We start from the raw sequence: 22342 nt of genomic DNA, 5'->3' as shown, positions 1-22342 counted from the left end.
CGGTTCCCAGAGGTATGCCATAAAATATTCAAGGCTTTGTTTCTGTTGGCCTGGTATTAGTGCACCACAACATTTATCTGCAGTCCAGTGGTTACAGTGTGCAAAGTGGCAATTGGGAGTATATGCTTAACAGTTAATCAGGAATTTTATGTTCACCTGCATGGAGAGAGAGGAATCGGAAAGCGTTGAGCCACAGTCTCTCAGCTGTGACGCACCGTGCTGTACAGGAATGCCTAAAAACGCACGCACACCGCCAAGCTGAATGCTGGGGATGTGAATGGCGCTAAAGAGCAGGAGTGCACCATTAGCCGCGCGGTGTATTTTCAGAAACGGACCTAATCGCTCGTCGGCAGGTTACCTCCCGCCATCGGCGAACCGCCGTCCGCCTGTGGCCTCGGTCCCGCTCTCCCAGCGAGCTTTTATAGCCTGGAGAGGCTGTTAAAGCAGGGGATACACGGGGCACTATTTACGCACGTGCATTTTAAGAGCTGGCTGTTACGGAGCCGCGCGCTCCTGTTCTCTGTAAGGGGGGGGGGGGGGGGGGGGGGGCTAACCGCCGGAGTGGAAGTAAACAGGGCTGATGGGTAAGAGCTGCGCTGGCCCTGGAAAGCCAGCCAAATTGAACCTCCGTGCACTGTAGTGCGCATACACGGCAGTATGATATTTAAAATAGCCCTGCCATTCTATTCGTCAGTGACACACACTACTGATGTTGGCCAAGACCCTCTTAAACACAGGATGCACGTCAGGACCTTTTCTAGAGAATGGAAGTTAAAATAATATGTGGGAGACTGTAAATATATTTTTAGCTTTGTGCATTTAATTATGCTAAGAATGTTGATGTATAATTTTTGGTTGTATCATATCGCATAAACATATTTGGTTTTTAATGCAGGAATGCGTTAACGTAGGGGCTTTTACATTGAATTGACCTCATGACCAAAGGACTCAACCAGAAACCTTTTCTGTTTTTGTATTGCCCAAACAAAAACGTTAAGGTTCTGTAGATGGGTGACACACACGCGCGCACACACTCTAATACAGTACAAGAGGTCATCTTGGGTTGGGGTATGATTCTGATTCATTTTCTGGTCCCTTACTTCACAGGAAATGGCCTAGAATAGCCTCCAATAATGTCACTTTCGAATCTTTACTGCCTGTGCAAGTACCGCCTGTCTCCTGAATGGTCATGTACCACAAGTGAGAATATTGGATGTTAAAAACATCCCAGAAGTGTATCAGTTAGGGATTGTTAGGCCATTGGTCTATTAGTGTACCCAGCCATTGTTTTCCAGGGTCTGAGCAGTACCATATCTTTATTTTGAGAAGCACATAATAAGACCCTGTAATTGAAGGGAAAACTTTTTGTTTTCTTTCATCCTCAATTTCAAAGCTGTTTTCTGCACTGCTTGGTTTCCAGCGCGAACCTCTTATGAAGCCATTTTTGCTTTAATGGTGTTTATGCTCCAAAGGAACAGTCGCTCACGCAAACTTAAACTTGGGCTTCATTTGTAGATCAAAATAAAAGCAAGTTTTTTTTTTTGAAGTGAAGCCTTTTTATTCAACAATACCTTTTTTTGTAATTGTGGTTGAAGAAAAAAAAATCCATTAAATTCAGGAGAACAAAACCGTATACTGAAGGAAATCTAGACAGAAATTCAATTATCAGACGGGATTCAACAATCCTGGCCTTGAGTTTGAAAGGCTCCAGGCTTTTCTCTTATCTGTATCGATTTCGAGCGTGGTAATTGTGCCATTGTTAGGGTACCTGTCAGTAGCACCACATTGTAAGGAACTGTAATGTTGAGGCCACACAGGAAAAACCAATGATTATTGACTGTGCTGCATATATTCATATTCAAACATTCCTCCTGAAACAGACAGGCATGTATGTACAGTGCCTTGCAAAAGTATTCAGACCCTTGGACAGTTTTCACAATTTGCCAGGTTAAAAACCGATACAGTACATTCACGTTTCTTTTTTTTTTTTTTTCCCCCTCCACACACACTCATACACACGCGGCCATACACACTAATGCAAAAAGAGATCCAAAAAAACAAACAAATTTCATGCAAAGGAAAATACGAAACTGGACTGCACTCACCCCCTCACCCCATTACCCGCTCCTCCCCACGCACACACTCTCCTGTAACCCCAGTCTCTCCTGTGCCATTATATAAGTTATGGACGTCAGCCAGGGACCATAATTCCAGCAGCATTCATACGCTAATGCCTCAGGAGTGTGTAGTCAGTATTTTAGAGTGTGACCAATCTCATAACACCTGCCACTGCAATGCAGAGACTTGGCCTCCATGGGCACATTGCTGAATGATGCATCACCTGTCGACTTATCATACCTTTCCTGGGATTCTCCAAGTTCCATATCCCAACAATCTCTCTCTCTCTCTCTCTCTCTCTCTCTCCTCCTCCTGTTCACTCCCCCTGTCTCTGTAGTGAAATAGGGCAGGGGAGGGGTGTGATCACCTGTAGCCCTCCCTACCTCATCTCCCGCTTTCCCACTTCACCCCTTTGCTGTCAAGATCTAATCAGTGCAAACCTGTCATCCTGCACCTGTCAGATTTCATCAGTACCCCCACCTGCCCGCCCACCAGCCCGCAGAAGTCTTATGGACTCAGTCCCTCAGCAGCCCCCCCCCCCCCCCAACCCCCCGCCCCAACTAACCACACTCCACTGCTCCACCACCTGATCCCAGTATCATCACTGACAAGCAGCCTGACCTCTCTCACATTGTTTTGCTGATTACATTCTCTTCTGGGTCAGAATCTGTAGATCACTTGCACCCAGAAGAGGAAGAAAGCATAGCCGTCATGCAAACACAAAACCAGTTTTACCCCCGAGTATTACTTCTGCACTGGACTTGGACTTTTTTTTTTTTTTAAACGTTTTTTTTTTTTTTTTAAACATGAACATAAAGCGACATGCAGTTTAATAGCTGTGTTACAGATTGATGTAGTTCTATTAAAAAGCAATATAGTTTTTTCATAGATGATTCTTCTTAATTAGACCTGCTATCTGTTTTCTTATAAGCAACACTGGACATCTATGGAGGACCCAAAAAGGATAAAATAAGCTTGTAGAGAATTGTCTTTGTGTGTGTGTATGCGTATATGTATATGTATATGTATAGACACACACACACAACATCATCATCAAAATTGGGATGTCCCTCCATGTATTAATAGTGTCATGAAATGTGGAATAGAAGTGTCAGATGTTAACCACTTTATACAGGGGGACTCAGCCATGGGGTGAGCCTTGAGATTAAAAATTTTTGGAACGCCTGTAACTAGATTGCATTGACTGTATCAATCATCGAAGATCTTATAACCCTTTTAACGTTACGATCATCGGGCTGGTACCTTTTTCACGGATGACCCCATAAAACTCCCCAGGGAGCTTCATGGGTCCCTGACCTCCTGCTGCCGACCTTCCCCCCCGCCCCGCCCCGCCCCGCACCCCATTCCAACACAATCTCAATTCTGACAAAGGGAGCCGGGGGACAGGATCATTACCTGAGTGGAGCCTACTCCTTGGGGTCTCATCTTCATCGCTTCGCATGGCCAAAATATCCACCCCCCCATTACCTCTCATCTCGCTTTGATGGCCGTGACTCTGCATTATGCATCGGCTTCCTGGGCTCTCCAATCCAGATCTCATTGCTTCAGCTTTGCATCATCTGAACCGTTTTCTCTGCACAGGTTGCTTTTAATGGAGCTGTCTGAGTGAAACTCTCGTGCAGCGAGATTGCGTGTGCTCAGAGCGGGCGATGTCTCCACACACGGCCCAGGTCTAAAACGAAACCTCTTGGTTTCACTCTTCGCTGTGCAAAATCGTTTTGTTTCAATGAGTTCCGGAGGGTGCGGGAAATCTTTGAGGCGCTGCACTCAACCCTGTTTTTCACCGAGTCTACCTGCTCATGCGACAAGGTGCTACTTTCTTCAAACACAGTTCTTCCCAGCGATGAAATGGATATACCTGCAGCCTGTGTGTGTGTGTGTGTGCGTGGGGGGGGGGGGGGGGGTTCAGGAACATATCCAAACTGTACAAGAGAGGGAAAAAAAAAAAAAGATGAATTCCCACGTGGAACTTCAGGGCAAGCAGATCCCTAATAGGATAATTGAATTATTCATTGCATGATGGAAAAACGAATGAATCTGTGGTGCCACTATTATGGTAAGTTAATGGTCTCCATCAGCCAGGCCTTTGACCACCCCCTTCCACTACATTGCTTTTGCAGGCAATAATAGACCTTTGGCAATTTGCAAGCCTCCCTGCGGACAGGGCTCGAAAATTCGCCAACCAGTGCTTAACGGTGCCCCCCCCCCATCGTAGAGGGGAACCGCAGTGCACTGATGGGAGCAGGGATTACATGAAGCATTGCACATGCTATCGACATAAGGTGAATTCAGACCTCATGCCGAACGCAATACTTGCTCTTCCAGAATGGACCATTATCACGACAAATTATTCCAAGCTTCGCTGATTTCATCTGGCCCTACGGGGAGAATCTCTATCCATCAAAACTGCTCTAACGGGCCTGAATCTGCCTCTAATCTGCTCTGAAAAAAAGCCCAGGAACGATTTTGCACTACACAACAGAAGCCTGCGTCTCAATTTACCAGTCCTCTCCTGGAAATATAGGAAACGGTCACCCGCTTATGTGTTACGGGTAATGGTTGCAATGCTTATGTGTTTATTAATGAGAGTACCCCTCGAGAATGTTTGTGAGAAGAAAGGGATGCACTGCGATTGTCGGCTGAAAGATGAGCCCTAAAGAAGGGTGCCTAAAAATAAGTCGCTTGTCAATTTCACGGGGTGTTTGACAATGAAAGGGAAGAACAGAGGGGGGGGAAACAGCAATTTCATAGCAATTTTACAAAGTTGCGATGCATGTCTGTGGATGGAAAGTAAAAAAAAAACAAAAGAATGGAAACATCATGGTCTTTTTTGTGACATCACAGTGGTGCTGGGGTGATGGACTTACTGTGCGAGTCATCTGACAATCTGTAGATCAGCTCTCACCCGATATATCATACCATAAACAAGTACTGAACAAAGAAAACAGCAGTGAGGTCCAAAATGTGCGTCAACAAACAGGAAAAGATAAAACGTAGTAATGCTAGTTTCTCAAAAAGTGTTTTTGTTTTTCTTTTATTCTTAATTTTAATTTTATTACGTGTATAGTGTATAGATACAAATCTGGAGAAGAAACAAACCGACCTTGCCACTGATTTAGATCCCCCCCCCCTTCCCCTCCATACTTACACACACGGACTTCAGATAGAGACCAGTGCCATTACATCTGGGTTCTCTGAAAATAAACCAGGCTCATTAGAGGATTGATGACAGGCATTGCTTCACACTTGCTGAAACCAAGCTCCAACAACAAAATGGCTTTCCACTGTCCACTTGATAAATAAAACCCTGAGTGACAATATTCCTATATTTTATCTTTTTATACCAGTTTCTTTTTTTTTTGTATCAATTAAGGCCGGCACATTGGTCAGCATTGATGCAGCTGGCCTGCACGGAGTCGCCCTGGTGATGTGTTAATGATTCAGTATGGCTGCATATTGACTGTGTATTTATTCACTGATACATTTCCGAAGCCGGTTTTGTTACAGCGGAGGTGGAAATAGAAATCGAGTTCTGCGAACGGTCGCCTGATCTAAAATATGATATCTCTGCTGGCAGCGCAATCCAGAGGACATTCAATTAGTCTGCGAGCGTGGCCAAGGTCCCTGTCCCCGAGCCACGGCGAGCCGCGCGTGCCAGCTCGGCTGCGTCTGTCCCCCGTTGACTGAGTTATGGCCACTGGAGCCGCCAAAGCACCCTCAGCTATCCGACCGGCAACTCCTACAACCACAGCTCACGCCACTTACACAGCAAACAACTCATTAAGCTGTGTGGAATTATTCCATTGTGATTAGTAAAGATGTCAAAGGGGGGGAAAAAAAGAAATACGGAGCAAAACGGAACCGGTTTTGTCAAGTGAAGCACGACAAGGACGTTTTCTTTTTTTCATCTACATCGGTTGTAAATTAATGGAGAAGCCAAATATCATTTTCTTGTCCATTATTTGCATACTAAACGGAGAAACCGGTGAACATTTGATTCCGTAAATAACGAGATAAGAGGCCCGTGGCTGAACGTTCTCAGGTTGGTTGTTAGGTGACGACGGGAACAAAAGCAATTGCGTACTGTAGGCAAAGTTAATGAGCGCTAATCCTTTCAGTTGGTACAGCAGGAGGACGGAGGGTGTTTGGCTTCCTTTCATTCCACGAGAATAAATGATTCCGGAACATTTCTGTAGTTTGAGCTCCGGGACCTGTGACTAATATAATTATGTAAAAACAGCCCATTTGAAACAACATAGCCCCCCCACTCCCCAGTAACAAGGCTGCTTCCCAAAACAACATGCTCCTTCCTGGCTCAAACCATTTCAAAAGTATTGTTAAAAATGGACATCAAGCTATGCTTTTTTCTTCTGTACTGTCGGCTCACTATTTAATAAAGTAAAAAATAAAAAAAAAACAGGAAATGTACATTTCCTTTGTTTTAAATGACTTAACATTCAGGGATTGGCATGGATCATTATACAGGATAGTGTTTATTTATTTATTTTTAATTTTTTTACATTTCTAAAGAAAAAAACGGAAGAGTACATCAGGCAGTACACTTAAAAAATGTTTCAGTGGATAAAATTTTTACTTCAATTTCTTACGCCTATATTTTTTCGGTATTCCCAATTTTAAAATATTAGGCTCATTCAAATGATGCAAAACCATGTAAGATATAAATTCCTGACAGTGACTGTGAGTGGGGAGCAGTGAAACTCGAGCCCCACCACATCTAATTCTCGGCAAACATCAATGAGAGCTTCCGTTCTGAAAAGGTGTGACAAAACTAGGAAATAAACTTGGTGACCAGCAACGTTCCTGTTCTAACAGTATTAAAGGAAAGCTTGACTTGTTATTAAAGGAAACATATTTTTCTAAAATGTAAATCTTTTTTAAAGATTTGGTAAACCTAACACCATATTACTGTTGTATCGTCTCTCAACGCATTTAAAGTTTGGTACCGCACGGCACTACCTCTCATATGGCGCTTTTATATTATTTGCGATCCTATATGGGCCACAGTATTTGCTTTTGAAGTCTGCTCTGTGGCTGCATTTGCGGCTTTGTATTTAAAAGCACGTCTTGACTAGGTTGCACATCGGTTTAAATTGAAACGTGGCAAATTTAGACTCACATATAAAATGTTTCTGTACACTTCACAATTCATCCTGCTGCTGCCATCGGCAGTTACATCATCAATAAAGACAAGTGAGCCAGTTCCAGTGGCAGCCATACATGCCCAAGCCGTAACACTACCTCCACCATGTTTGAATGAGCAGTTAAGTTCTTTCTCCACACTTTCTTCTTTCCGTCACTTTGGTACATTTTAATACTTATCTGTTTGTAAGACTTGCAAGTGTTAAACTGTACAGTTTTTATTAACATTTTACATCAACCTGGCTGTTCTGTTCTGGAGGCTTATCAGTGATATGCATCTTATGGTGAAACCTCTGTTATGCTGGTGTAGTCTTCTCTTCATGAGAGCTCCTGAAACATCCATGCCTACATCCTTGAGAGTGTTTTTGATCTGTTTGAAAGTTGAGAAGGGCTTTTTGCTCAGGATAGAAAGTATTCCTTGGTCATCCACAACAGTGGTCTTCTGTGGTCTACCAAGTTGTTTGCTATTGCTGTGCTCACCAGTGCATTCATGCTTCTTATCAATTTTCCAATCAGTTGATTTTGATACATCAAATGTTTTGGCTGTGTCTCTGATTAGTTCATTCTGATATTTCAGCCTCATAATGGCCTGCATTACTGGCATTGACACTTTTTTGGTCCTTATGTTTAGTGTAAGAGATTCCAAATGCAAATGTCGCACCTAGAATCAACCCTTGACCTTTTGTTAGCTTTCTTGTGCATGAAATAATTATGCAATGACACACAGCTGGCCAAGAAACAGCTGAGCAGTCAATTGTTCAATTATTTTTGGTCCCCTAAAATGGTGGACTATGTATAAAAATAGCCGTAATTCCTGAACGGATTGATTGAAAGACATTGATATAAATACCCTCAAATTAGAGCGGACAGTCTGGAATTTAACCCCATATTCATAGTTTCACTTTAGATCCAGTGTGCTGGAGTACGGAGCCAGAATATCAAAAATTGTGTCTCTCTTCAAAATAGACTGCACTGTCTGACTGGGTCCTTGGTAGGTAGAACCACTACTAGATGAATATTTGGTAGGGGATTGTTTCTCTCAGGTCTATATTTAAGATGGCTTTTTAGAGTATGTTTTACTTTTTCTTCAGTATCTAACAGAAAACTGTTGAAAAAAAACCCAAAATACACTTCTGCATATATTACATTTTTCAGAATTAAAATTAATTATACTGTCTGTGCTGCAACCAGATACAGCCCAGAAATAGCTTGCCACTTTTTTTGGAATTAAAATTTTGTCATGTCCATTGTAGCGCCACCAGGTGCAATCTGCACAGTATTGTAAGGCAAGAGGTCAGACATCCAAACAAGTCTACCACATTTCGTAAGCCTCTGCCAGCTAAAATTATTTAAGTACAAAGAAGATACTACTACTACTACTACTACTACTACTACTACTACTACTACTAATAATAATAATAATAATAATCTGTAAAAAATATACATTTTTTTAATATAAATGGATTGCACTCTTATTGGTGACTCTATAGAGCTGGGTGATCTAAGTCTGCCAGGAGCATACAGCACCTATTCATGACGGGGGCAATATGCCAAAATCTTTGAATCTTTAATGCAAGCATAGTCTGGTGGCTCAGAAAAATCAATGAGGAACAAATCTGTTTGCACTGCAAAGTAACACTTTACACTTTCCGTGTTTATTTGTGAGGCAAAGTTAAAGACAAATGACTGAATTCTGGCCATGGAGTCTCTCAGCCTTGCAGCGTGATTTATTCTACAAATTAGCAATTAATTGCATGAAACATTGGCCCATTCATCGCCCGCTTCATTTTATTCTGCTTTTGCTTGGCTTTGACCTTCACTGGGCCTGCCAGCGCTCTTCTCGAGGTTGTTCAGACCAGGTTTATCTTTGGCGGTAATTTTTCCTGACAGTTTCTACGAAGGAGGCGTCTTTCCGGTGGAGACGCGGTGGAGCCGGTGGTCTAGGCCGTGATCAAAGCTGATGGCATTCAGCTGTGAACGGAAGAGTGGAGGACTCGAAAGACGGAACCTGTCGGGCCAGTGGTGGATATCCGGAGAGCAGGGGGTGGCCCTGACAAAGCTGTCACAGGCAGTGTGTGAGCGGTCTGTTTCTGACAAACGAGAGATGGAAATACGAAGAAATCACACAGACGTATTCATGTCCGTCCTGTGACCGTATATGAACATCTTTTTCTAACATCTTCATCTGGAAGAGTAGATGGAGTCAAAGCAGTAAATACGTTGCCCTCAAAAATTATTTTCAAGATTAACAAAAAAGAATGTAGCCTCTGAAGTAAATAATCCAAGTACCAAACCATTCAATGGAATCAAATAAAATGACACTTTTTTAAAATCACAGATTTATTTCCCAAACAAAATGTGTTACTCACAAATATTCACAACCATAGCACTTTGTGTACCTTTCGTGTATAATGTGCAAGGATAACACTGCTGCGTTTTATGTAGTGTTTTATGGGATTGGTGAACTGATTTAATTCCTGAGAGATTTGTATTAGAAGTATGAGAGAAAAAGAGGGAGAGAGAGTTAAACATTCCACTCTTGAAAGATACAAGAGTTATGACATCATTACAGTTTTCTTCTGTTTTTCCTTTCTTTGCGAATTTGCTTTCCTCTTAAGGTAATTGTGGTCCCAAACCTATAGGATTCTGAATGCAAATTCCCTATGCCAAATCACAGTCTCTGTTGCTAATGCCTCGGTAATGGAGGAGGTTTGTTAACGGCAATGTCGAGCTCTTGTCGGAGAGACTTTTATCTGGTGGGAGAAAAGCACTTAATGACAGCACTCACTTATCAGTGTGGTGCATGGCTCTGAGTTTTAATTGGTTTTTCAATGAAAATAAAAGACGGGTGCAAAATGGGTGAAATCAGCCACTGTCAGCGCTGGAATGAATAAGGGTCACTTCTTGTTCTGTGGGCCAGTCTCTTCACCCCCCCACCCCCCCCCCCACACACACACACACACACATCTCCCACCGTCCCCCCCCCACCCCTATCCCATTTACAACTGGCAGTTAGGCTCATTTCTGATCCTGCTTATCTTTCTGCGGATGCAAAAGAAAAGAGGGAGACGAGGAAGGAAGGAAATGAGGTTGAGACTGTCACTTTTTCGCCATTGCTTATCACTACCCTTCATACTCATCAACAACCTGCCACCACACCCCTAAATTCCAGATTACACTTTTTTTGGGGAGCTGCTGTGTCCAAATTGTTAATAAGCAGAATGTGTGCGGCTGTGTGTGTCTGTGTGCGGCATATTTCATGTTTAATTTTTTTTAATAAAGACATGAGCTCAGAGCTTTAGTTCAGTTTATGCGATTTACTGTTCCAATGTACCACTCCACAGCTGCATCTGACTTTTTTAAAATCAAACTTGACATATCTTAGATAATCATTCAGCAATTATTATCACTTATTCATTTTAATTTCCAAAGCTACTGTGGAGTGTGCATGTCTGTTCACATTTTACTTATCAATTTTATAATGTGTACATGCGGCACTGCCTGGAACTCCCACGTGTTGATTTGAGAGTTTGTTCTCATTTTGACAGTTGAGCGATGATAGCGCGTTGTTGGAAAGCACACGTCGAGGGGACAAGGCAAAGTCAGATGTAGCGTAACAAAGAGCCGTCCACCGTGTAGCACTGACCACTGACACGCACCAGCGGCTCAGCACAAACGCGCATGAATAGAAGGGCTGAAACGCACACGTATGCTTCCACGCTTCACTGTCCATGCAGCGGAAAACTGTGCAGAACTGCTGGGGATGATGGCGACTGTAGCGAGGATTTTGAGCTGTGTGTGCGTGTGTGTGTGCACGTGCTGGGGATGGGGTGAAGACTTGCCGGGACCCTGAGGTTATTTTCCGCTTTCTTCTCTTTCATTCAGGCAAAACATACACAGATTTAATCAGTTTGATTTGATCATCACATTTTAAAATGTATTTATTTTCTGTGTATATTATTTAATATTACAGTGCTGTTATAACCAGCCTACTCCACCCCACTTTACCCTCCTACACCCTCCTCATCACTCTTCCCTCTGGCTCGGGAGGAGCAGGTGTTGGGGGATGGAGGGAGTCCAGCAGAAAATGATGGACATTCAATGGATCATTAAAACCCTTTAAAGAGTACATTTTTGGCAAGTTTTTTTCCAAAACTCGAAGTCAGTGATTGTTTTTTTTATTTATCAGCCCCATAAAGGCTTCCTTGACTTTCACTGGCACAGCTCTGCTTCCTAATGCTGACAAACACCAATAACAGGCTCCAAAGGCAATCGGAAGCCTAAAACCATGACTAGATGCTGAACGCTCTCTTATACTGGCACTAAAGAAGCAATTGAACACACCTGACTCATCAGAAGCACCTGTGAAGCTATTTGTCCCAAACAAATGTCCTGAAATGGGGGGCTATGTGTAAATAGTGCTGTTGTTTCTACATGGCGAAACCAAGTAGAGTGTGGAGAGTGCTGATATTCTGGAAAGGGCGCATGCTTAATGACTAGGGCTGAGTCTGGGGGGACCACAGATTGAGCGCATGCTAGGCTGCAAACCTGCACAGATACAGGTGACAGCTATATAACAGGGCTGCACAATTCTACACCTCCAGTGTCTCTTGGGGAAAGAAAAGAAATGCCTGTGCCACATGCCTTCCGCAAAGATTCAACCAGCAGCCCTTTTCAGAAGGGAGGAAATATGGAGAGAGCAAGTGGCAGGCAGATAACATTCTCCCGTGCTTTACAGAAAATATGAAACTGCTATATAAAACCCTTTCCTAAAACAAAAAAGTAAAAACTGTAAAACAGCAGAACAGCCCCACTGGCTGTCGAAAACATTACAGCCTGTCAGTGCCTGGGGCCCAGCGAGGCAATCACATTTTTATAGATTTATCTAATTTACCACCAATTTTACTGCTTCTGTAAGAAAGGACACATGCTACACTATATTGATTTTGGCGTTATAAATAACTACTGTTAGTTTTGTAAAACGCATTGTCCTGTGCTTGCAGTGTCTTGTTATTACAACTATTGTTATTCATTAATGAGGATGGTCATTGAATGCTTGACCTTGCTGTTTCCACCAGTGTGGAAGAGCTTGGGTAATGCATGCAGAAATTGACGTCAATAAAGCAATATGAAGAGGAATAACATGAACTGGGAGACGAGTATGCACAATGGGAAATACATGGGGGAGGGGGGTGGAATAGTGCTATGAAGTAGTTTTCAAGTATAATTAATAATGTTGATTTGAAAATCCATAGTTCCTATTTTAAGTAAATGTATTTTTTTTTTTAAACAAATCACCATCCAACACACACACACACACACACACACACACACACACACAATGTTTATATACTGCCAACAATCATATGGCAACAATAGGATTATAAATTGACCCAAGATGGTTTAATTAAATTCATGAATAATTATGTTCATGGAGGACAATGTAAATTTAACTGTGTTTCTGGTAGTGTGTTGATGTGTTGACTCAACATGCTTTACATATTTGCGTTATGGTGTCTTGGCAATAAAAAATGACTAATATAAAAAATTTAGGTTGAGTAATAACAGAGAAATTAAAATGATTTATGCAGCCAAACATGGCCATATGTTACATAAAGGAGAGATGCTGGCAGCACCTTTAGGGCTAGAACAGAATTCATAAACCTCATCAATGAAATATGTACTGTGACATAATATGGTTTCTTCTTTGCAAGCACATTATTTGACCTGAAAGTTCCTCAACAAAGCTTTTAAATTGCCTCTCTCTCTCTCTCTCTCTCTCTCTTTTTCTCTCTATCTCTCTATCTCTCCCTCTCCCTCTACCCTGCTGGTTTGACATTTGTATCACATATTGACAGCATCCATGATGAAGCTGCTTGGTGTTGGAGGTCAGTCTGGAGGATGTTTGGACCATGTGTGAGTTTCCATATCAGCAGAAGGTTTGAAACATGCATGATTGCCAGTGCTGGCCAGAGGTCCAGTCCAGACAGATTTAATGGTGTCAGACAGCAAACCCATCTCATCCAACGGGCCTTAGTCACCCTATGAAAACTCACACGCCTGTTTCCTTTTTGTAAGCCTGCCAAAGACAGATCTCAGAAAGCATACCCTTTCTCAAAAATGTGAGAATTCCTCTTCTCTTCTCTGCAGTGACTCAAATCCAAGGTGCAATCAATCTTGCACTTTGTGTGCTAGCGCTTTGAGATGAAGCAACAACTTCTTGCTTTCAGGTAACCGTCCCTGTTCTTTCTGTGTGATTATATCTGTGTTTATTTTTTATCATACAGTTGTGGAAACTGGATCATTGGGAAAGTTTTTTTTTTTTTTTTTTTTTTTGTTATTGCACATGGTGTTCACATAAATAGATTAAAATGAATAATAGAATAACTCAAAATCAGAAACAAAATATTAGATGTTATCTAAAGTAACTAAAAGTTTCTCTTGTTTTTCTACTGATCAAAGTAAGTTTGGCCATAAACCCCACAGGAATGCATAAAATAATTATTTCATACAAATTTAACAATCTTTGTTATCTACTGAGGTTCATGTCTTCCTTTGAGAGAGAGAAATTACTGAGGGAGGCAAGGTAAACAAGGACAGGACGTGATGGTCCATCTGGGACCCCTGCAGCTTTTGAGACTGGGGCGAGAGGGAGGGTCGCCTAGGTCATGCTAAAATACTTCAGCAGGAGGTGAGATAGAGAGAGACAGCCCCTATTTCCATCTCGCTCTGATGTTTGTCCTGGAGGACTGCCCCAAATCTTGGGCCATCCTGCCAGCGGCTTTCATCCCTGATCAAAATCAGTGCCACTGGCTGCAGAAAGTCAAGATTCAGACTCCTTATGCGGAGTGTCAGGATTCTGTGGGTGCGTTCCTGTTTTGTTAGAGGTCAGTTCCAGTCAAAATAAGTGGTGTTCTCAGAAACAGAAACAGCCACTATATCCATCCCTATCAGAAAGCTGATCAATCATTTAATTTTCATCGTCTCCAGTGTATGTACCATGGGTGTCCAGTCTGTAATGTTTTAGCCCAGAATCAGCCATCTTAGTGCTGGGCTAAAACAAAAAGCTGCACCCACATCGGCCATTTTCGGAAACCACGTGATATTCCAATCATGACAGCTGTGCAAAAAGGTTACTGAAACTATGGAACTGTGTCAAGATTCCTTGTCATGACTGCAGTTCTTTCTCTTTTTTTTGGTTGGCTTTCTTACTTTGGGCTGAAAACTCAAAAGTCTGATCTTTGATGCCTGTCGACCAGCCCCCGAGCAAAGCCACCTCCTGTAGCAGTGTCTGCTTTGTCGCTTTCTGACACTGGCTCCCCCTTTCCTCTGAACCTACACCAGACAGGTACACAGCCCCCACACGTCTGACGAGCAGGAAACTCAGCCTCCACCATGATAAGAATAGAATAAAAGAAAATAAATATGCAAAATGGAAATCACGTCACATTTCTTTGTTGGGCATTTTGGTTCAATGAGGAACAAAGTGTAAAAGGGATATAAGGAACATAGGCAGATCCCGTCTGTACCGGTGTACCAGACACACTTTGACCTGTGTGCCTGTGTCTGTGTAAAAAATGTCTTTGTGTGGTCTGGACAGAGTGGTGGGTGGGGGCAGTGTGGGATTGGCAATACAGAATTGTCAGTACTGTATCCAGGACACAATACGTTTACATGAGCAGATGAGCCCAGCCATTATCTACAACTTCTTCCTCTGTCCTTTCAAGCCTCCACCCAAATCATGTCTTCGGGGAAACTGTACACCACTGTCCACTGTCCCTCTTAAAGACATCTCTTCAGTTAGGAATGGCTCCTGAGGAAACCCTCCTTTTTTTCTCTGGCCAGCCGCGCTGCTCCTCTCTAAATCTAGTAGGTCCAGTAGGGCACCATGGAAACGCCCATCAGCTTACAGAGGGAGAGGAGATGCATCACTAATCCCTAATCAAGACATCATATGTACACCCACCCACCCACACACACACGCAGGCACGTGCACTTACACAAGCATGCATGCCAGCACTCCCACCCACCCCAAGGTTATTAATATTTCCATTTCAGGTCTGCTCTTCAGAAGTGTAAATTGTTCTGGGGATTGAATAGGTCTCAGAAGCAGAGCATATGCTGCCAGCTGACTCCACTTCTTTTCCACCATATGTAATTCATTAATCGACCACACCTCCCAAATGCGTGCGTGGGGGGGGGGGAGAACCCACACTCACCTTGATCTGGTTAAAAGACACCTAGATAGGATGTAGTGATACTGGCTTCCGTTCTACAGCATTACAAACAAATCTGTTGGATGAAAGGGATACAGCCTAATATTGTACCCAGATGCTGTTAATGAAGACTGATGGTCTAAAGCTTCACTCAACAGTAACGCATTCTATCAGTCAATATGCACATTTTTAACTGTTGTCATTTGACAGTTCTGCAACAAAAGACAAAGTCTGTACTGTGATAAAAAATTTTTTACCCATAATCTTCTTTGTTCACATTCATATTCATGTTTTCCATCCATTATATTTTGTAACTGTTGTGCCATTGCGTTGAAGAGAGATGATGGATTACTCCCCATCTTGTGTAAAATGTAATAAAATATTGTTGTCACTATGTCCACGGCAACCATGCACGCACGCCAAGGTGCCCTCGCGTTGGAGCCAACCTAGCACAAATTCATAAAATAAAATGTAAATGCAGCTATTCATGCATTTTCCTATCTCCTCCCTGACTCGCTTTCCCAAGTGATGTAATCTGCAGGAAACACACTTAATTTGTGGAATGAGATCCGGGCTGCCTCGAAATTGTGTCTGGTGTTTTCATTTTTATATACTGTGGCCCGTTCAAATGCTTATCTCTCTCTCGCCGTGCTGGAGTGATAGCGCCTTTCTTCCTACCAGAAAAGTTGCACGTTACATGATTTTATGTCACATGCACCTATCCTTTGTTGATGGGGAAAAAATTGAATTCTGGGTAATTAATCAGTAGTGGCATCACATATCTGTTGTCCTTTGTTGGTTTATGCCGTCCGTGTTCAACACTGTCACCGCTGAGTCTCTGCATTGCCCTTCATTTGTGCAACATTGAAGCGGTTCCTCATTACAGATAAAGGTTGTTCATTGATGTTTTGTAGAAAATGTATGCTGAATTTAATTGATTTTGTTATGGACGTAGTACAGTATCCGCACAATACATCTATAACACATTCAGTAAATCTTTGTTTTGCATATCCCGTGTAAAGTGTTCAGGCACTGCTGCTGCACACACGTGACTGTGCTGAACACAATTTCCTGGTGGCTGGTTTACCAAACCCATTACATCTCTTAATACAAACAATACGACGACATCATCTGTGTACACCAATCCATGCCTCCAAATGCCAATCAGAGCCTGCAATCTCAGCGCAAGCATAATGGCATGTGCTCACAATGCTCCATAATAATCTTTGAACTAGATTACAGTTCTCTTTTTGGCAGCAGAGAAATAGAGTGCATGTGTGTGTGTGTGTGCGTGCGTGTGTGTGTGTCTTCACGTTACCAAATCTGTGTGTTAGACTGTATGAATCCAAGAGCTTTATTCTGTAGTCTGTAAACATACTCGATGTCTTTGTGTTTGTCTGATGCCAGATGCAACCCCCTCAGCCCTGATGGAGTTTCACCACTGGCCTGTAGGTGGCAGAACTAACCACAGTGCTCCTCTGGGCTCACTGTAGGGGGAATTGTTACTTCCAAAATACAAATTCCAAAATATTATTAATCTATATGGAAATATAATAATGTATGCAGGGATATGTATCATCATCACATTTGTTTCTGTTAGCAGTACAGTAAAACACCATTGGTTTTGCAAATACCTTTAACAGCCTGAAACCATCTGAAATGGGACATTGGCGATGCTAATGCTGATCTTAAAAACAATGGGACATAATGCAAATTCACTTTTTTAAGAAAAAAAATAAGGATATGCCTCACGCCTTATGTGATTATGTGTCATGCCTTGTGAAAATGAATAATTATAAGTTGGTTATAGCATAAATGCATACTTCCAGTACATAATTATAGCATCATATTAATGAGTACATGTTAGAGTCTTACAAATGACACATAAAACCTGCTTCATGTAAATTGTTATATAAGGAATAACTGTTAAATGAGGAGACAGTAGAGGCTGGAGAAAGTAAGCCATAGAGAAAAGGGCAAGCCAATTGAGCGAGCTGTCAGCGCCTATGCTACAGATCAATCAACCCTCACTGGCATTCCCCTCCCACCTCCCTCCTTGCCTTCATACCAGACACTCTCTGTTTCACATCCAAGGATGGACCATTCCTCAGCTGTGGACAGAAAAAGTATGTTAAAAAAAAGAGCACTCCAGAATCTGTGAAACCCAAATGCTTTGGCTATTACTGTATGTTATTGCACTGGAAAAATTAAGTGTTGGGGCATGGGCAATCGTAAGTATTTTTATGGTGTCTGTCTTGTTATGTATCTCAGTTATGTGGTTATTTATGCAGGAACAATGCACAAAGGATGTTCTTCAGTTGTCTTTATTAAATATTGCAATGTGACCACCACCCCCCCCCCCCACCCCTCCACCCCCAACACACGCACACCCTATATCTGAACTACACCCAATTTGGGGATTTTGATGCTCTCCTCTTCAGGGTACTGCAACCTCATTCAGCCTTTTTCAGAAAAGGATGTTAGGTAAAGCAAAATAATGATCTGCATATGCATGATTGATGAATATTTATTTGAGAACCTTATCTGCCATTTTGACAAGCACAGCATGCAGTATGCAGTTTTGTGGGGGGGGGGGGGGGGGGGGTGGGGGGGGGGACACTATCAAGGAACCAAATGAATGTTTTTCAATGAGAAAAAAAAAAAAAACTAAACAGAGTTGATTCATTCAGATCCAATAATAATTTTAGAGTGGGGATAAGTACGCACATTCAATCCTTGTTTGTAAAAAATATATGAAACAATTTATGTGCAGTGTAATAGTACTTATTTATTACATTTAAATCTCCCACAGTGTATTGCGTTATGCACATTATAGCCACCAAAATTGTGTGGTATATGCAAATGAAGTTGCATTAAATAAAAACTGTGGTTTGAAATGTAATTCCAGTATAGCAGAAATGTTATTCTTACTTTACTGTAGTAAACGTAAAACGCTCAAGTAAATGTTTTCCAGTTAACATGACATTTGTATTACGATAATACGCTATCCAATCTGTTTATTTTAGAGCCACGCGAATCTATAGCGATGGCTTAATACTTAGTCATCTTTTGAGGTCAATAATATTATTGACTTCAATAATAGTGTTCTGAAACATGTCTGTGACCGACGCAGTTTATCATGTTTTATTCAAAAGCTGCAGCTTTCACTGTTACACAGATGTGTGCTGAAGGGCTATTTTGCAATGCACTATTCAGGCCCACTGAAGGACAAAGCTTCCGACTGGTGACAGAGATGGTGCACACAGCCAGGGGAATAGGTGAGAGGAGCACTGGTCACCCAAAGGACTGGATGATGGATGGACTGTGTGCAATGCCGTAGAGAAAGGAAGAGGGAACTGGCAGGAGGACCTGGGGATACAGGAAGGATGGGCTGAGGGGGAGGGACATGTGGGGAGGGGTAGGGTGAGGGGGGAGTGGGTATGGCAGCAATGGAGAGGACGTCTGAATGCTGTGGTGGCATGGTTCAGGGACGGGTTGGCGTGTGGGGGTGCACAGTAGAAAAAGCACCAGAGTAATGATACGTACAAGAGAATGGAGTGAGAAATGGGGGAATGTATCTATTTCCACAATTGTGTGCGTCTGTGTGTGTTTGTGTGTGAGAGAGAGAGCATGTGCACTGACAGCACCCCCAGCTGTCTTCAGAGTGATTTAAATATCAAAGGAATGATTGAAACAAAAATAAACTGGTAGAAATCAATGGCTCTAATGCCGCTGAAGGAATGAATGTAAGAGTCGAGAGGAGGTGGGTGGGAGAGGTCACTCCACAGCTCTGTAGAGGAAGCTGCCACTGACCTTATAAAAAAAGGCAGAAGTGGCTGCTCCTGATGGAAAAATCCCTCACCCACAGCTGCACAAATCAATGAACGCAAGTGCTGAAGGTTCTCGGCCTATACTTGGTCAGGTCACGGGTATGAATCCCAAATGGGCTGTGCTGCTATGCCTTAAGCAATGTGGAGGTCTTTGTTTGGAACTCTTTTTATAATAATTTCTCTTAGCATTTATAAAGCAGTTACAATATGATAACAAGTAGTAATATTGCTAATTAACAAATTGTTCATTGTTTCCTGTTTAAATGTTTAATCCATATGAATTTACCATGCATTATTGAACATCTCACCAATTATAATTCTTCATCTTTCCTAATTATTATTATTATTATTATTATTATTATTATTATTATTAGTAGTAGTAGTAGTAGTAGTTCTACTAGTAGCAGTTGTAGTAGTATGGTTTCTTTTTTTACCACAACCTCCCAAAATTCTTCCATTTCCTAATAATAACCAGTTAACTTGACCTTACGTCCATATCTCTTGCCCTACAGCTCTGAGCATCGATTGGAAAGCAGTCTATGTATTCCGTCGTAGCGATTAGCATGCATTCTGTAAACTCCAAAAACAAGTGGGACTGTAATATCTAAAATCTGGGTAGAATCCAGAAATAACTACTTTCATGATTTTCACTAGATCAGAGGTGGGGCTTCTCTTTTTGGCCCAGAGATGTCAGCACCCTGCCACTTGCCATCCAACTCTGCATCATATGTCACACAGCACCTGCACTTAGTCAGATGATGCTCGGCATGTACGCTAGGAAAACGGTCCAGATGGCGAGTTGGCAAATTCAGTGCTATTAACTTTATTGTGTCCCAAAAAGTGCAAAGCTATTTACAGTGTGCCATCAAATGTTTATATTTTAACCATTCGCAGGATGAATCAGTAACGTGACGTACGATCGTTTTACTGTTTTAACTGGGTAGTACGGTTTATAGCGGATCTGCCTATAGTTTACTAGCCAGGTGTGCACTTCCGATTGGGGTGGTGCTATGGCGTGTATATGAGAGTGAATGGTTTAGTGGAAAACGGAGAGTGGGGGAAATGGGTGTTGCTTCACAGGGCTCTCAGGTAGCTATGACAGCAAGATCTGTTGATTAATGAGACACTTTTTAAAAGACGTTAGCTGACAATCTTACACATTATGTATTAAGTATTAAGTTGTACTACTATTATTATATATATATATATATATATATATATATATATATACAAACACATCATAAATGAGCTATATCGCATTGGTGAAACCGCTATAATGTATTTTGGCCAACAAAAAATAAAAAAAATCTTGAAAATAGATTTGCATACCCGGAACCCAGGCAATAGACCATGCGACGCAACGCATTGTTGTTTTATTTGTGCAGATATTCTAGGTTGATTGTAGCAATATATGCCAGCCCCACCCTACCCCCAACATCTGCCTATGCTCGAGTCTCCAGTGCTCCACCTGCCCCCATTCACCATATATACTGTATCTGAACTCATCTGATGAACTTGCTGGTGAACCTTTGACAATTTTCCCCACTGCTGGTCACACTGTGTCAGCCGGAGCGAAGGTGTTCCTCTCACCGCTGACTGCAGGCCTGCAGGCGCCAGACAGTAACGTGCGGGCAGAACTCGAAGAACTCTGACTTATTCCCATCTTACACTTGGCAGGATGAAACTAATTGTGTTTCGGCCAATGCTGGAGACTCCCGGTCATACTCGCCTTGTGATTTACTGCAGGCCTCAGACTGCGGTGTCTTGGCTTCAGAGTCCAGCCTGCGCTCATGCCAACTGATTTACTGGGTGAGCCGCTTCAGAGCCCAAGAGAGAAAGCTCATTATGTGTGTGACCGAATACCTTTAAAGAATAATAATCATTTTGAATTGATGCAAACAGGATTGTATTGCAACTGAGTCTTACTGGGCGCAATGTACAAGCACATTCAAAGCGATCTGGTCATGTCATCTCCTTTAATGTTTCCTACTCTGATATTTTTATCCATAGAATGCTGAACGCCACCTATTCCAACTTCATTAGCAATGTCAGGACTCTTCAATGGTGCCTAACTGGCAGTCTTTTTCAGCACTGCACATATCTGTGCGTGCATACTGTACATACATACATACAGTTTGACGTAATAGTTCAAAGAAAAGAAATAGTTATTTACTCTAATCAGGCACATTACATTTCCCTCAAAAATGTAGCTGTATGTGACAGGGATTTTACATTCAGAAACAACAGGGGGTGGAGGGGAGGGCATGAAGAGATTTCTTATTAGTTCTGTCAAGGCTGTTAGGATCCGCCCCCAATCTATCCACTTCCTACAACATTTGAATAATGCTCCACTTTCTTTAAAAAAAAAAGCAAAAAAAAAAGCACCGATTTAAGGGAGAGGGAGGCCGCGAGGCTGCTTCCTGCATGAAACAAGCTTCACTTAGCGCCACTTTGATCTTCCTGCTGAAGCACCCCTGTTGTGACTCACAAGTGTGATCCACAACATGGGGCAGCAGCCAGATAGTGTGGAAGACAGGTGCTGGTGCACTCGCATTCTCTCCAGAATGACAAAATGTAAAAAAAAAAAAAAAAAAGGGAAGTGATAGCCGGGACGGAAGCCTTTGAAATCAGTACCTTTCCACGCGCCAGGGAAAATAACGGCCGTTGCTCAAAGGGACGGCTTCTCGAGAATACTGTCACTGGGACATGCTTTTTTTTCTTCCTTTTAAGACCGTTTGTAGTTATAACACATTTCAGATGTAGACATCAAGAAGAGAATCAAATTGGAGGATGTAGCTAATTGTGTTCAAAGTGCTCATCCATATGATGGCTGGGGTGTTTCTTAAGTGAATTTAAGAGATTCCAGTACCCATACATGAGAACAAACTGTTTAAGAGATGATAGGCACAGTGTCAATGCAATCCATATTTAGGCATAGTCCCTGCCTGGGAATCGAGCCCAAAACCTGGTGTTGCATTGCAAACCCAGCTCTTAAAC

The 22342-nt window shown here is 42.2% G+C and overlaps 1 long non-coding RNA gene across 1 annotated transcript; it reads left to right on the top strand.

Annotated features, from left to right (window-relative positions):
- Positions 1–13156: 13156 nt before the first annotated feature.
- Positions 13157–18833, top strand: LOC118217818. Its single transcript, XR_004763311.1, has 3 exons — positions 13157–13215; positions 13450–13529; positions 18732–18833. It is a non-coding gene; the product is annotated as an uncharacterized LOC118217818 (long non-coding RNA).
- Positions 18834–22342: the final 3509 nt, after the last annotated feature.

The sequence above is a fragment of the Anguilla anguilla genome, chromosome 18, assembly GCF_013347855.1.
Source record: "Anguilla anguilla isolate fAngAng1 chromosome 18, fAngAng1.pri, whole genome shotgun sequence".
Taxonomy (NCBI): domain Eukaryota; kingdom Metazoa; phylum Chordata; class Actinopteri; order Anguilliformes; family Anguillidae; genus Anguilla; species Anguilla anguilla.
The sequence above is the reverse complement of the archived record's forward strand: the minus strand, read 5'-3'. Positions and strand labels throughout refer to the sequence as shown.